At 41.9% G+C, this 15752-nt stretch overlaps 1 long non-coding RNA gene across 2 annotated transcripts in view; it reads left to right on the top strand.

Moving 5' to 3' along the window:
* The window catches only part of LOC128750769 (uncharacterized), a 64981-nt gene that overhangs the window by 389 nt on the left and 48840 nt on the right, over positions 1–15752 (top strand). For both annotated transcript variants that reach the window (XR_008413200.1, XR_008413199.1), the window contains exon 3: positions 10–111. This is a non-coding gene — a long non-coding RNA (uncharacterized LOC128750769). The remainder of the gene's footprint in view (positions 1–9; positions 112–15752) is intronic.

Below are 15752 nucleotides of genomic sequence, written 5' to 3'. Positions count from 1 at the left end.
ATTTCTCAGCTCGTATTGAAGAAACACGCTTCCAAAATACTAAAGCTTCGTGAACCGTCAGGTGACCACCGCTTCAGCTGCGGACCCTGCACCCCAAGTTGGTGACCATAGGTAAGGTCTTTGTGTTGTGGTCCCCCGTGAGGCCACCTTGTCATACCATCTCATTTTAATGTGGGAACAGTTATGTCGAAATATGCCTTTCAATGTCATAGAAAAGTGACAAGGCTAGTAAACGGTTCAATTCCTCCCTCCGCCTATAGAGGGCAGTGGTGCTCCCCTCCAGCCACGGATGCTGCATCACTACACAAAACATTTTCCGTGAAATTACATCACAATCTCCCACCTCCTCAGCCTCCGTCTCCCCCTCCAGTTCTCCCTCCGTGCGTGGGCTGACGGTTCCGACGTCACAGCGTGTGTTGCAGCCCAGATGAGGGATTCTGAGACCTTGATACACCGGGAGAGTTCTAAAATAAAACAACAGAGTTAATCCCCCTCTGCCAGAGCTTAGTCCTGATAAATTTAGGGAGAAATGCCTCTAAATACATTCGAGGCAGTTGGTTTTGTGAAAGTACATTATGTACCATCTCAAACTAAAGAGAGCTGCTGCACATAATGGGTGAACAAAAGACAAACATTTCTCATCTTAGATTCTGATCACACTGAGATTAGCAACATATGGAACAATATGTTCTGTGGTTACATAACTTCCTCTTCTGCCCTCCTCTGTGCTGGTGTCCTTCATCAAAGTCACTGCTGAGGCAGAAAACGCTTCAAAAAGCTATGCGTGATTCACTTGTCCTTCAGTTGTGACTGCTCTGTGTTTAATTTTTACATTCTAAGAACATACTGGGCTTTATTGGTGATGCTGATAGATCTCTGTGTGTGAGTTGCTGTCCTTCTATATGTGCCCTGTTATGTGCCCTGTGATCGACTGGCAGCCTGTCCAGGGTATCCCCCACCTCTCGCTCTATTTTCTTATTTGGAGATCTCTGTACTAACTGAAAGAAGCTAGCCATCTTGACGGACAGAATGGGAATGCGTCTGGAGTTAGGCATAAAGAGGACATGCATCTTTCAAGGATACTTCTCTCACATTTCCCCTTACACGTTCAGCATTTCATATCATGAAGAGCTAGTATTTGGCTGTTTACTTGTACATCATGCTCAATGATGAATCCTTCAAAAGATCAGTGGACCCTGATCTGTTCCTTGTCCCTTCATTAATGTGCCTTGTTTGTCTCACTTGCTAGCAGCGTTCACTTTGCTTTACTATTTCGCCAGGCAACTGTCGTGATGTGAATATGACACGATGCGACAAGGTCGTCACCGTCCTAAAACTGATGTTGGTTCTGTTACGAATACGTTTCCATGACAAGCACCAGTGGCCCTTATTTTGACATTTCAGAAACACCCTCCGAGAAGCCGAGCATTGAATTATTCAGGCAGTCAAATATAAAACCTGGTGCTGCGGCGAGACCTTAAAAACTGAGGTGAGCCAGGTGAATAATCTAAGAATGTTTGAATCATAAAGAAGTAAAAGTGTTGAGAGCGAAGAAGCAGCAGACAGTGTAGCTGGAATATATTTGTAAATTTAAAGTCTAAGTGTTGGACGTGACATATACTTTAACTTTGCTCCAAAGTGTGGGGAAAACCAGCTCACAAGGTGTGTTACCAGGTGCATATAGTAATGTGCTTTGGAGGCCAGAGAAACGCTTGTAAATAATAACATTAAGGTTGTATAAAACAGTAGTTCTAGCCAAGAATTTGCACGTATCTGCATGAGTGTCATGAGGGGACACAATCATGTCATTATCCTGTTGCCACAGATAATCCGACCAGAGTGGCGTTCCAGGTCCCCTCTGGTGTTTACATTGATCAGCAGCGCTCTGGTGTTTGCGTTGAATAAAACATGTAGGTTCAGCACTCTTTGTTCATCCAGAGACAATGTGTGACAATGTGCTGATAGAAAAGTGTTATTTCTACGCTGTCAACTCCATTCCTTTGCGAATAACATTGCAAAGTTTGTGTGTAGGTGTGTGCATCCATGATCCCATTTGATAATAAATCCTCCCTCCGTTGTATCGGAGCTCCTGCACTACATATTTCACTGTAACGGCCCGAGCTAGGGTTTTAGAAACATCAATAGAACCCCACAATCGTTCTGCACAACCAGCCTGTAAGCAAAGTCTGATCACACCCATAAAAAGAGTGTTTTATATAGTAAATTGGCAGCATGGCCTCCAGCCTCAAGCATGGTTATTTTTAGCTCTTGACGAAACTGCTGAGCGGACAGTACGAACCAGGATGCAGTTTAATGTGACACCCTGGGGTTATATATAGGAGGAAGCCAGTCAGATCACCACACTCTTTCACTTCCTATATTGAAGGAACATATTTCTAGAGGGGTGTTTACTTAAGGAAGCAGGATGAAAGTGGAGGTGATGAAAAATGCCAGTGCTAGTCAACTGCCTTAACCTGTCTTGATTGTCACACCCATGCTCCTCATGACCTCATTCACCTCTTCAATGGTTCTCATTGTTTGTCTCCCTCTTCTTCTTTTTCCTAGTGTCTATGTTCAACATTCATTGTGCATGTGTCCATCCTGTCTGCACTCTCCTTAGCTCTCTTCATCTCTGTCCGGTACAGATGATTGAGCCCCAACACTGAATGTCTTTTCACCAAACCTTATTTTATTCTAAATTTAAAACATCAAATGAAAAAAATGTTTTCTTACTAAATTATGATTATTTACGTGAAAAAACCCTCAATTGATAACAGGATTTGCAATTTTGAAAAATGTAATAATAATAATACAATAAAATCAACATATTAACTGAAGCAAAATAAAATCTAAATGAATGAACAAAGCGTCAATAAACACTTAAAATAGGTCACTTAAAATGATTAATAACCGCCAGTGTCAGCATGTTTATTTTGTGTGTTAATGTTGTGACATCACTACAGAGACTGACAGGAGGACAAGGCCAAAAGCAGACTGGAGTAACATGACCCCCCCACTCTCCTCGTTGCTTTATTTATCCTGCAGCCCCCAGCATCTGGTTACTCTGCCATCGGTGACGTCGGCTTTCTGAGAGCTGTTTTTGCTCTTTTTTTTCCTGCCTCTTTGTGGTTTGGATGGACAGCCTGATGTTTTTTCCACTCCTCCGCTTCATCCTCTTATTTTATTTAGACGTTTAGCAATGAATAGAGGCTGTCATTCTGTGTGACTCCTTCAATCATCATTTCCAACAAAACGTCCCTGAGTCATGCTAAACAAAACAAAGCTAGAAAACCATTCTCCTGCATAATTTTCAACATGACAAGCCAAACTGAAGGACCAGGGGCAATATTTGGTCCTCCAAGTTACTTTTGAATAATTTTACTGTAGACATTTATCAGAGTCACTGAGCTTGTAGAATGACCTTCGTGATTGTATCTCCATGTTCACTCTATAATTTGGGCAGCAACATCATCAAAAACCAACAAAACTAAACTCTTTCTCAGCTGTCCTCCTGTGAGCTGCATCACTCACTTTGATCCTTGTGTTGGATCACACCAGAGCTCAGCTGACCTTTCCCCGGAGCCTGTGGTGTTGCCCATCTGAAGACCCCTGGAGGGAAACCAGGGTGGATATTGATGCAATGCATCAAAGCAAGCATAAGAAAAAACTGCGATGAATAAACGTGTTTTGGCTTTAACATGCTTCAGGTTGCATTCATCCAGCTGCTGGCACATGCGGGCTCTTGCTCTATTAATATTGCCTCCAATAATCAAAGTGCTAAAGTGATCGATATATTTCTACGAGAGAACGTGGTTACAAGCGCTAGTCTCCGAGGCCACACAAATAATAGAATCGATGACACGCCAGTCTAAATCACTGCACACTGAAATATCAATTCCAAATGTTCAATATTGAGAACATGTGTTTCTGCTGGCCACATGAGAAATAATCGGATGCATCGTCGCTTTCTCTTCCACCATGTTTCATGAGTCACAGTTATGAGCCGAGTCATTAAAATGCAAATTTGTTCATTTATAAGAACACTAATACCCAGCACGTCCTTGAAGCCGTCCTCTGTCACATCGTGGCTGATGCTTCACCGAATGAATGTGCTGCTGCTGCTGCTGCTACTGCTGCGGCTGCGGTGTTGCCTCAGTGTTAGGAAAAATAGACATGATTTCAGTTCTCATCCAGGTTTGTGCTTTCTTGTCCAGCGCATTGTTCTTTTCCAGGTTGGACATCAAGGGGAGACTGTCAGTCACTCTCTGAGCGTCCTTCTCTGGATATACATGAATGTGTCCTTGCAGGCTTCACGGTTGGACAGTCTGTTGTTAATGTCAAGGTAACGAAAAGCCAGATGAAATATAACAAGCTCATAAATTATGAATGCAAGTATTAGTTCTCTGCTCTTTGAAAAAGCCTTTTTGTCAAAAAAGAAACCTCGTTTTGGTCTTTTTCGTTTGACTCAACATGTGCTTCATTTTGATACTTCACTGGAGTCTGATAAATTAATAATTATATATCTTTTTTTTTACACTATTCTAACCTGTCATAAGGTTTGAGGTTGGATTCCGGGCATTTCTGAGTGAGTCCTCTAATTCAGGTACTTGCTCTTCTTTAAATCTTTAATGTGTCCTGGACGTGCACCAAGGTCTCCTCCCAGTTGGACATGCCCCAAGTATCTCACCAGAGAGGCAGCCACTGCCACCGCACTTGACTTGTTGCTCTTGTGGGACACATGAAAATTACTTGGCTGGATATGTCATGTGCTTTATAATGCTCTTGTCTGTCTGTGCAATTTTGCAGAAAACAAGGGTTTAAAAACACAATAATTTATAGTTTTAAATAAAGTAAACTCAAGAGCAGCCTTTCGTATTTAATCTTGTTCCTCTGAGACAACAGAAAACACGACTGTAAATGTGCCAGAACTCTTCTTAATACTCAGTTAATGTCTTAGACAAAGAGTCAAAGTGCAGTTTAAAGAAATTGCTTTGTTACACAGTGTGCTGTTGACTCCTTACACTATTCATTGTCATGAAATGTAACCCTTGAACCAATTAACATTTGGTTTTCAGTACCTCACAGTCATCAGTCACATGATCCCTCTTTATTGTTGTTGCTTCCTTGCTGCCTGAGTCTTCAGACTAGCGAAACTGAAGCTGCTCTTCTGGCTACGACTGACCTGCTGCTTGAACTGAAGAGAACTTGTTGACACAGTTTTGGGCTCAGATGCCTCAGGAGCCGAGCAAAGTTTACATGTTTAATAATAGAAACTGCCTGTAAACTTTCCAGATATGCAGGATTAACAGTGACCCCTCGAGTGTTGCCTGTATTGATGTTTTAGGATTGAGTTTGGCGAACTGAAATGCTGAAACCCTTATCCTCAAACTAGTGTGTTAATATTATACCGCGTGACAGTAGTTAGCCGACTTTAAAAATGCAGTGTTCATCACGGACTCAAACGACTGCCACGAACCAGAAACATCTAATCTCCTGCTCTGCTAATATTTGCTCAGAGAGCTGTTCGTGGCTCTCACACACCCCAGAATCACATTAGCATGAGAGGATTTCTAAAACTTAATCTCCACCTGCAGACATGTTTCGTCATAATGAGCAACCTTCAAGTCGTGAAAACGTCACCAGCATCTATTTAGTGACTGAAACTTGCATTTGAACTACCTGATGATCAAATTAAAGTTGTTGGTCTACTTGCCCCGCTGTTGTTTCGTCATGTTTGTCACAATAATGATTCCCCTGTGTAGATAAATGTGCTTGTTCAATGCAATTCAGAGCTGTTTGGTACTTAACATAAAAAGTAAACTTTTCTGTGTGCGATTTTGTATCTTATGATATGTATTCTGATACATGAGTGATGGTATGATACATTGTGATATTGCGATACTGTAATTTCAGCAATATATTGAAATAAGAACCATCAATCTAAGGGGAAAAAAATCATCAGATAATGCAGTACAATATCATGTGCATGAAAACAAATTTACTGTTATGATGTCAGTCCAGTTAGACTCAGTTAAATTCCAGAATAATTCGCTTCCTTAAACAACAAAACGAAAATGTTAGTATTAAACAACATATCCCAGTATGGATTAAATAACGTTATAGACAACTTAAAATATAAAGACAATATCGCATAATCAAGTATTGTGACATTTCAGCAAAAATATCCATACAATATCACAGAATATAGCATCACAATAATTGAGCCAGTCAATATTTTCTCACACCCTGAAAATTGAATGCTTCAATCGTTGCTTGAGTTGTAGTTAGAGGTGGATAATTTATTTAAATTATTTTAGTGCTGCAGAAAATGCAACATGATATGTTGAGAATTTGTGTTCGACATTTGAACCCCACTATTTCTTGTGCACATAGTGAATGTGCATGCAAGACATGTTAGTTCTTAATGTTAGTTATGTTCTTTTTAATGTTAAACACTCACATGTTGGGGGGCGCATGAAATAATAAAATGTTTTCACATGTCTTCCTTCATTTGTTTTTTCTCTCCTCAAGTAATGACAATTTATCACCATTTTCTTTCATTTGGACGGTGACAAGATGATATTTCTGCAATTGGTATGAAGCAACTAACCACTGAAACAGCTGCAGCGTCTCACAGGTCTAATTCAATAATAAGACAAAAAGCACGCTCCCATACACGTGCGGCACACAGGGGCTTCACTCTCGTGCACCCTGATGTGATCACTGTGCATCTTCAGACTGCCTTGATGTAAGACAGAGACATAAATCTCCACCAGAGAGACAGACAGAGCGATAGACAGTCAGACAGATGGGAGAGGAGGCTCTCAGTTTGCAATTCATTTACTGTAAGAACTCCTCAGAGCAGGAGCTATTTGTCATTTTTACTTTGTAGCGCAAAGTCACCTCTGAATTTAAAGGCGACCTACACCTTGGACACAAGTTTGAGCACACACAAATATATATTTAAGATATTCCGGCCAACAGCTGGTCGATACCATTGATTGGCCGTTTGGCCTTGCGACGCAGCACTTTTGTCCAAACACAGAACAAAAACTACTTGCATGTTAATCTCCTCAGAGCCTGAACGTCTGATGAATATTTGTTCAACGAGTTCGGAAGTAAACAACTTCAACAGCACCACCACTTTCTTTAGCTTCAGTTGACTCTTCTGCCTGTCACCTCCTGAGTTTTTATAGTGAGATCCTGTCGAAGATGTGTTCCCATGACAACTGACATTCAGCATTAGCAGTGTGTATGGAAGGAGAGGGATGCTCAGGAGGGGAGTGAAGCTGATGGAATTGTTGGACCAAAAGGTTGCACACAGGTCAAAGTTGATTGATGTTGCGTAGGTTTCCTGTCCATATGCAAATACAGTGACACAAGATGCTGTCATCGCATCCTATTGTGCATAATTTTTGTTCACTGATTCTACAGTGAACATTTTGAAACTTGTTGTCCTGGTGATAACAAAGAGTAGCTGAATAGCAAAGTCTTCAAGTTTTGAAGTAAAGGAAAAAAGATTATGGATAGTGTAAGGAACGTTTTGGGCATTATTATTCTGCTTATAGTAAGGCAGGTCACTAAAAACAATAAGACGTAGAATAGTGCACGCATATTACAGTGTATTTTAAGTATAGATCAAAGGTCATGAGACTGGATAGTGGTCATGTGTCTTTGCTCGCAACATAGTTCTCTGTGTCAAGAGCCACCGCCACTACCATCCATGTGTTTAGGTTTCTCCTGTCCTCCACTTAAGAAATGAAAATAAGAAATATTTTTAAGCCATTAAAACAAGCCACTGCCCGCTTGTGTTTGAGGGCAGCGTGTATATTCATTTTGTTTCCTTGAGGCTATCAAGCTATTTAAGTTTGTAAACCGAAGTTTGACTGTAATTCACTGTAATATGATCATAAAAAGGCTCATAAAAGTTATTTTCCTTTTAAATTTAAGCCAGGCTTGAATAACAAAGGAATGTTGCATTACTTGGGCTCATATTGTCCAGGGTTTGAACATTAAATTCCATAGACAAGAGCTTAAAAATGCATCAAGCATGGCGTCCAGAGCAGCACAGCTGGTTTCACTGTGGTTCCCTGGCCTGTGCAGTTGCATTAATCTCTCTCATGACACTTTTCGGGGAAGAGACAGTGCATCCCGTCCACCATTTTTGATTGCAGCCGCCTCCCTTCTTTATGTGACACGTTGCCTTGGTCTTTACGAGGGTGGAAAGGGCACATAATAGGATCTCAGGATGTATGATGATGGACTTGAAATCAATACAGCATCATGACAGTTTGGAGCCAGGCTGTTTGGGAAGAGGGCAGAAATAATTGGATTCTGCTTCACTTTTAGTTTGACCAAAAATGCTGGCAGGCTGCTGCGAGCGATTCAGGCCTCACGAAACTATTTAAAGTCCCAAGAAAACCAGAGCTTTTCTCTGGATCCTCCTCCTCTAGGAGTCAGCCTCCGCACATTGTGATCCTAGTGAAAGCGTGTTAATAGTCCAGCAAGCAGAAACGAGGTAAAAGTTCATGCACAGGGTTTATATAGACCAATCAGGAACTAGCTGGAAGCAAAGTCCAGGATATTTTTTGACGTCAAACAGTTGAGCAAGGGGTCAAGGAACAGACAAAATCCAATTCTGAGGCTTTGAGTCATAGATGTCACACTCGTGAACAAAACATGAACACCAAGAAACTAAAACGGAACAAGTTAAATAGTTACATCTGCCAGGCTGGGAGATCATTTTCCACTGCTCAAGCAATGTCCTTCCTTCTATGTCACAAGCTTCAGTGGACCACTTCTCGGCTAGTATTTGTTAAGTATCTTTAAGATTCCTGCTAGTTCTCTGGTTCTCTCAAAAAAATCTGGAGTTAATATGATTACTATGCATCAAGATACACTGCATTTCCCATCTTGATGAAAGATGGGAAATGTCAGCCTTCTCTTCATCATGAAATGCTTTTTATAAAGCCCGGTGAAAAAAAAAAAAAGATCCAGCAATGCATGGCAATTCTGCCTCCCCCTCAGTTTCCATTCAGAAAAAACTTTGAATCGATTCACCTCCTGGCCTCTAGGGGCGCTCTGCATGTGATGAATGGAAGGAACCCCACACACGAGCATCAAGCGTGGAGAGAATCTGGAGTACTTTCGTTCATGATCACGGTTTTAAATGTATTTTTAATACTCAAAACTCTCAATAATTACACATGCGGTCACTGAGACTGAGTTTGTTAGCTCCTTGTGTGATCCAAGTGTTAGTATACTAGCTAGTACACAAGCAGAAATTAAGGGGCCTGGTTCGACAGTGTATTTGACAGTGTCATTTACAAATGACCACATACAGGTTTCATGTATATTCCTGTTATTGAACAGAATGTTGAAGTTACTCTTCTGAAGTTGAAGGTGGCAGCTTCATTGTGTTAACCAGCATCTTATAATTTATCAGCATCTAAGGTTTGAACCTTTACATAATCAAGTGCTGTTTTGAAGCCTGCTGGTGTTTGGATCTGTTTCTAGGCTACTTGTTACGTCACTAAAAGCCTTATCTCGCTCTTATTGTGCAAACTTGACAAAGCGTTTTAACCAGCCCAGCAGACAGAAACTCACAGTGAAAACACTGTCTGCCAGGTTGAAAGGCTTCATGAAAAACTAGTTTCAATGATGGAACAGAACCTGTTTGAACACTGTAGAGGAACAGTTACACCCACATTTAACTGTCCACATAGACACTGGTCTTGAATTGAGGTTGACAGTCACACGACCCACACACACACACACACACACACACACACACACACACACACACACACACACACACACACACACACACACACACACACACACACAGTTAGAGCTAATTAGCCACTTAGCAGAGGCGGATTTGGTGCCGCATCCTTCAGGAGACCGACTGAGGAGACAGAGCTGTGAGAGTGGCTTTGGTCGGGTATGAATAGAAAGTCTAATCACCTCAGACTATGGGAACCAGAGAGCTGCAGGCTAAGACTGTGCTGCTGCGTGTGACAGCAAGACAGTGACCCACAGCGGGGCAGGATTGAGGTCAGTCTGATGCCTTCTGCTAGCTCAGGCTTACACAAGTAGAATGAGTTCGAGGTTACTTTTGTGCTTCCAGACTGGAGGGAGAGGAACGTGCTGAACATTTTGGAGTTTCTTCAGAAATCAATTATATAATTGGTGATGCGGTTCTGCTCACAAGATACTTCTATTATGTAAGAGCTCTTCCCCTGCTGTTTGAAGGGATACGGAACATTCCCAGGTCATTAAAGAGGCAGCTGGCCTTGGTCCGCCGCAGGACCTCCCCCCATTTGGACATTCCTGGATTGAGGCAGGAGGTATACCTGAGCTCCCTAATGTAATACTCAATTTGAAGAGGCAGAGGCTCTACTTCACTTTCCCTTTCAGCAGTCATTTCATTCTGTAAATTCTGTTCTTTTTACCTGCTGTTGTTTAATGTGCGTATTGTACCACAAGAGATGAATCACAGAAGTCATGTGATACAAGCGTGACGGGTAGAGTCTCTTTTGATCAACTGCATATCCACTAACACGTCAAGTGGGAGAAGAAAAAAACGTCATTGCTTTTAGGCTCATGGATCCTCCAGGATTGTAAAAAAAAAAAATCAAAACGCCAGCTGACCTTCAGCCACTCTGAGGTGGTTCAAATTGAATTCTGTCATTCGGCACCTGAAACGAGGTCCATTCCATCTCAACCTCTTGGTCCATACATATTTCATTCAATATTGACTCTCCTGTCAATATTTCTGAAAAAGTAAAAAGGGGTCGTTAAAATTCATGAAGGGTACAAGTGTAGGTCAGCGCACCAGATGAGAATCACTCGCTCAAGTTTTCACAGAAATCCTTTGAAATTTGAGCGTTCATGTTTTTTGGCAGCAAATCATTAGCACCCGGTGACCCTCAGTGTTGATCTAAAAATACAGACTCGGCCATGTCAGATCTGGTGTCCTGGGTGGAAGAGCGAGTGTTTTGGACGAGTCACTGTCCACTGACTTAACCTGCGCATGTGGCAGGTCACTATACAACCAGAGCTCACTAATAATAAGATTCCAGATTAGACTTAAGGAACTGAGAGAAAGCCTTCCTCTATATGTACAGCACATAATCTGTAGCTGTGTTTCCTCATAACTCCTTTGTGAGTGAGGTGCCCTGTTGACTGAAATCCTGATTTATGTCAGAATGGATTTTAGTGTTCTCAGCATGTGGTTGATTACGCGCTCTGGAAGTCCTTTACTACTTAAAACAGTGATTGATCTCTGTGTGTTAATTCAGTCAGGTCCTGAAGTTTTCCATTTCATCACCCCAACCTGCCGAGGTGTGTTCACCTAAAGAGCTGGCTTGTCTTGACTTAAATCTTTTCTTCTCTAACTACATCTTTTCTTCAGATTATGATGCATATTTCTGTCTGTATGTAGAATATAACAGCTCATTATAAGGAAGCCATTTTCACCTGACCATCTTCTCACAGCAAATATTGTTATAAATGCTTGACATTGTAGCCACCAACAGCGTTGAGACAAACATAACAATCTGTCTGAAATGAGCTCATTTCCCTTCTTCCTGGAACCCTAGTAATTGCCTACAGAGATAAATCATAAATCCATGGAGATAAATGTATTGATGGACGTGATTCATTTTTCACCACAGGCTAATTTAAGTGGCTCTCCCAGACCTATTATTATTGAATTATCATGAATGTCTTCAGAAAGAATTTTCTGCAATAAAATAAATGTCTTCTGCGTGCGCTTTCATCGCATGTCTGCTTTTTCAAACCCCTCTGTTAACCAGTTCTACCTAATTGAAGCCAGAAACATGAGCTGAGCTCTGTGCACACATTATGCCTCAGACCTATTTTCGAGAGAAAGCAAAACACTCTTAAAAATTAAAAAGGTGCGGTGTTAGTTTGGGACAGCAGACAAGGCTTTCCTCTCCTTTAACAGATCCGTGACTTCAGAAAAAGAAAGGCTGACCTCTATGAAGAGGCTAAAATAGCTTGTCATTTTGTGGCAAATATTAGTTCATATTCTATATTCCACCGAAGGCTCTTGCACGAGCAGCAGACAGTCGACTCTTATGTGCCGTGTTGACACTGTAAACACTAAGAGGAAGCCATGGCCGACGCTTCAGCCAATGCCATAAGGTTGCTCTCTATATTTTGTCTGTGTAGATGGCGAGTGTGGCTGCTCTGGGAGCAAAATGAACTATCCCATCAGTGCTTGTAACTAATTTCATGCTCTGAATAGCTGGTAGAAACCTGCATAGCGGAAATATAGACTTTACTGAGGTATTGTGGATGAATAAGATGGAAAAATGTTAATAAGCTGGTGGCAAAACTGCTGGTGATGAGATGCTTCAGGGACAGACTATTAACGGCACAAGACGGTGATTCTAGATGTCATATGTCGGCTCCATTTGGACGCTCTCGCTGGAATTCAAAGAAATGAATGTTTTCTCACACCTCGTTTTGAGTGGGCAGGAGTCTCAGAAAAGATCTCCTGGAGCCTCACTAGAAACCTCTGACAGCTCCAGTGGGAGTCCTTGTCAGCACAGCACTGAGACTGTTCTAGGTCTGCCTTGGGCCCTCCACCTCTGAATGAGGAAGAGCAGTGTCTCTACCTTGAGTCTCACTTGTTTGACCGACCTCATGCTGTCTCCTCCGGAGCGCCAAAACACTGTGGGGAAACTTCATCTAGGTACTCTAACCAGGGTAGTTAGATATTAGCCTTTTGACACAGCTATTCCTGGACCGCATTGTTTCTGGACAGATTCTTTTATGACTGTGTTCATTTTCTTTCTTCCATTGAGCAAGATGAAGTCTACAGAGAGGTTTACATATATATACCACATCTATTCTCTTGCAAACAAATCTGGATCGAATTGAGGCCTGCCCCTTGACTGGAGCCACATCAATATTTTTTGACCCTGAATTACTGAGACAACAGAGGACAATGGATGGAGAGGTAGTGGTATGTATTATGCTACATTAGATGACACAATGCCTCCAGCATTTGCACCAACACAAACTGCCGACACAAATCCTTTCAGGATTCATTTAAAGTCAAAGCTAGTCAACAGTCTGTCATTTTAACCCTTAAATCTTTAGATATACTTTTTTTTATTGCGGGCTATGCTAACCTATTGATAGCTGAAAGTGTTTACCAATCTCTACAGAACAAGCTGGACCAGCTCATGGCTGGGACTATGTTTCCTTCCTTTCCTTTCCTTGAAGCTCGCCTATCTTGATCATCCTTCCAAGTCGCACCTGCTCTCCTTATGACCTCATTCATCGCATGCATGGGCCTGATTGGTTGCCTTTCTCTGAACATGTGATTGTTCCGTTCCACCCCAGAATAAGTGGTGCAAATGCAAATCGGTTTGTGTAAACACCTCATCTCACTCTTGATCGGAAATACTTATCAGCGTCATCTTGGTGAGAATCCCTAGCTCGACTTCAAACCGACTTCGCTGGCAGGCGAACATCTGGATGTACAGATAACACGGTAAATCATCGATGAGCTGTAGGCAGCTGCTTCGAACCCTGTTGCTTTTTTCCTTAGAATATAGAACTGGAAGAGAAAAACATTCTTCATAACTGCATTAAGCAGAATTGTCATTTTAATTCCAACTGCAGTTCACGCAGTTCAAGCGACATAAATGCCAACACACACTCACACCTATTAGAATCATCACTTAACCCTCGTTTGTTATGGGGCGGTGGGAGGAAACCGGAGTGCCTCGGGAACATGCAGTGCTCAGCAACTCTGTGCAGAGGTCATTGTGAAGTCATCAAAACTAACTAGCTTAATAAGTTATACGAGCATTTTACAAGAAATGCCTTCACTAGACTCTGGACTGTGGATGAGCTCCAGCATCTGTTTCTGGGTGAAGCTGCATGAAATGGAACATAAACATTCTCATTCTGGCCATTGCTTGGTCAGTCATGCTCAACTCTTCCTCTCTAGCAGCACATCATAATTTTCACATCTGCCGCTTGCATCCCGAGGTGTCAGTTGTTCGTGCTTTATGAGGGTCCCCGGAAAGGCTAAAAGATTGGACGGGCACGCCTCTTCACCGCGAAGGTCACCGTCTCTTGCATGTGCGTCACAGTGCAGTAAATAGAAGAGTCACTTCATGTTTCATCGAATAGATGCAGGTTTTTATTTTTCAAACTAGATAAGCAGTAGACGGGTTTGCAGAAAGAGATTTCGATTTTCATTTTCCTACGTTCTGGGTGGTTGAATTTACACCCTGGCTGTCAGAAAGTGCCCTCACACTGCTTTATGGCATTAATATAAATCAGAGTTGCGCTGCAGAGAGCAGTGTAATATATGTACGTCCACTGTTCCTCCTCCTGGTCCATCACTCTGCCTCCACAGCAGCTGTCGATTGGAGTTCGCAAAGTTTTATAGAGGATGACAATCTGGCACCGACGAGGGTTTGACATGGACTTGGATATTTGAAAAGTCTTCCAATTAAAAGCTAGTTCGAATCCATCTTGAGGCAACTCTGAGTTATATGTTCCTCCTACAGTCTCAAAATAGAAAGAGGTTCACTGATGAGACTGAATGCCACTGTATGTGTGCGTGGTGAGCTTTCCAGAGTGTCCCTAGCCTCTTGCCCCCTCTGCCTATTTTAACATCAGCACCAACCCCTCCCCCCCAAAAAAACCCAAAACCTTATGTGAAAAAGGAATGGAGTTGGCTGATACTCGTGCCTTCCACAAATGGATATACCAGCAATGACAAGCTGTTGGTCCAAAAGACAAACGGCTGTTTTCATCTTTAAAATGCATGTACATTAAAAAGAATGTCACTACATACCCCCTTCGTCTCTCTCCTTTCAACACCATTCATGCGTACATGTTCAGAGATACACCCTTTAATGCCTACATGTTTACTCCTCTGCAAGTTTTATGTTGCTGTTGTGAGCCATGAAAGAGAGCAGGAAGCGATTGTAGTTCTGCACAAATTATTCCAGACATTAAACCGCCAGCATGCATCTCTGACATCACAGACGACACTGTTGCACCGACAACCAGGAAGAAATTACAGTCAACAATCGCGAGGACATGTTGTTTCTGTGCCGCACGGTGACAGCGTTATCAATCACAGAGATGTGAGAACACAAAAGCAGCATTGATCTGGCGTCGAAATATATGAATGGTAATTAAAAAAGGTGGCGTGGCATCAACACACTCCTCCAAGGCCGCTCCATTAAGTGACAGGATCTGGTCAAGACCTCGACACATCAACATGAAAAGCCACTTCCTTAGATTGAATCGTTTAAAAAAAAAAAAAAAAAAAAAAAGAGCTCCGATATGAATCAATAAGTAACGGTCAAGAAGATCTATAAGTTGTCAGGCTGTACCAACAAGCATGTTATTTTCAATTCCTCATGTGTGTCAGTAGTCAAGAGACCTTTTTTTAATGATTATTTTAGAGCCATTCAGCTGCTGACCTGTTTATTTTCCCCTTCATCCATCCATCTGCCCCTCACTATTTTCCTAGTTTGGGAACTGGAGCAGATGGATGGGGAGTGAGCGCCAGGTGGTTTAATGATGAAGTACATGATACAGGGATGGAAAGAGACCTGCATGACCTGTGATAAGAGTGACCCCTCATGAGATTGCCCTCAGGAGTTCCAGAGTGATAAAACAGTTGATGTTTCCCTTTATTTGTTCAGTCCAGCACAAATATTTTTCCCTTCCATTCTTTAAATATA

The sequence above is a fragment of the Synchiropus splendidus genome, chromosome 19 (genome assembly GCF_027744825.2).
Source record: "Synchiropus splendidus isolate RoL2022-P1 chromosome 19, RoL_Sspl_1.0, whole genome shotgun sequence".
NCBI classification, from domain to species: Eukaryota; Metazoa; Chordata; class Actinopteri; order Syngnathiformes; family Callionymidae; genus Synchiropus; species Synchiropus splendidus.
The sequence above is the reverse complement of the archived record's forward strand: the minus strand, read 5'-3'. Positions and strand labels throughout refer to the sequence as shown.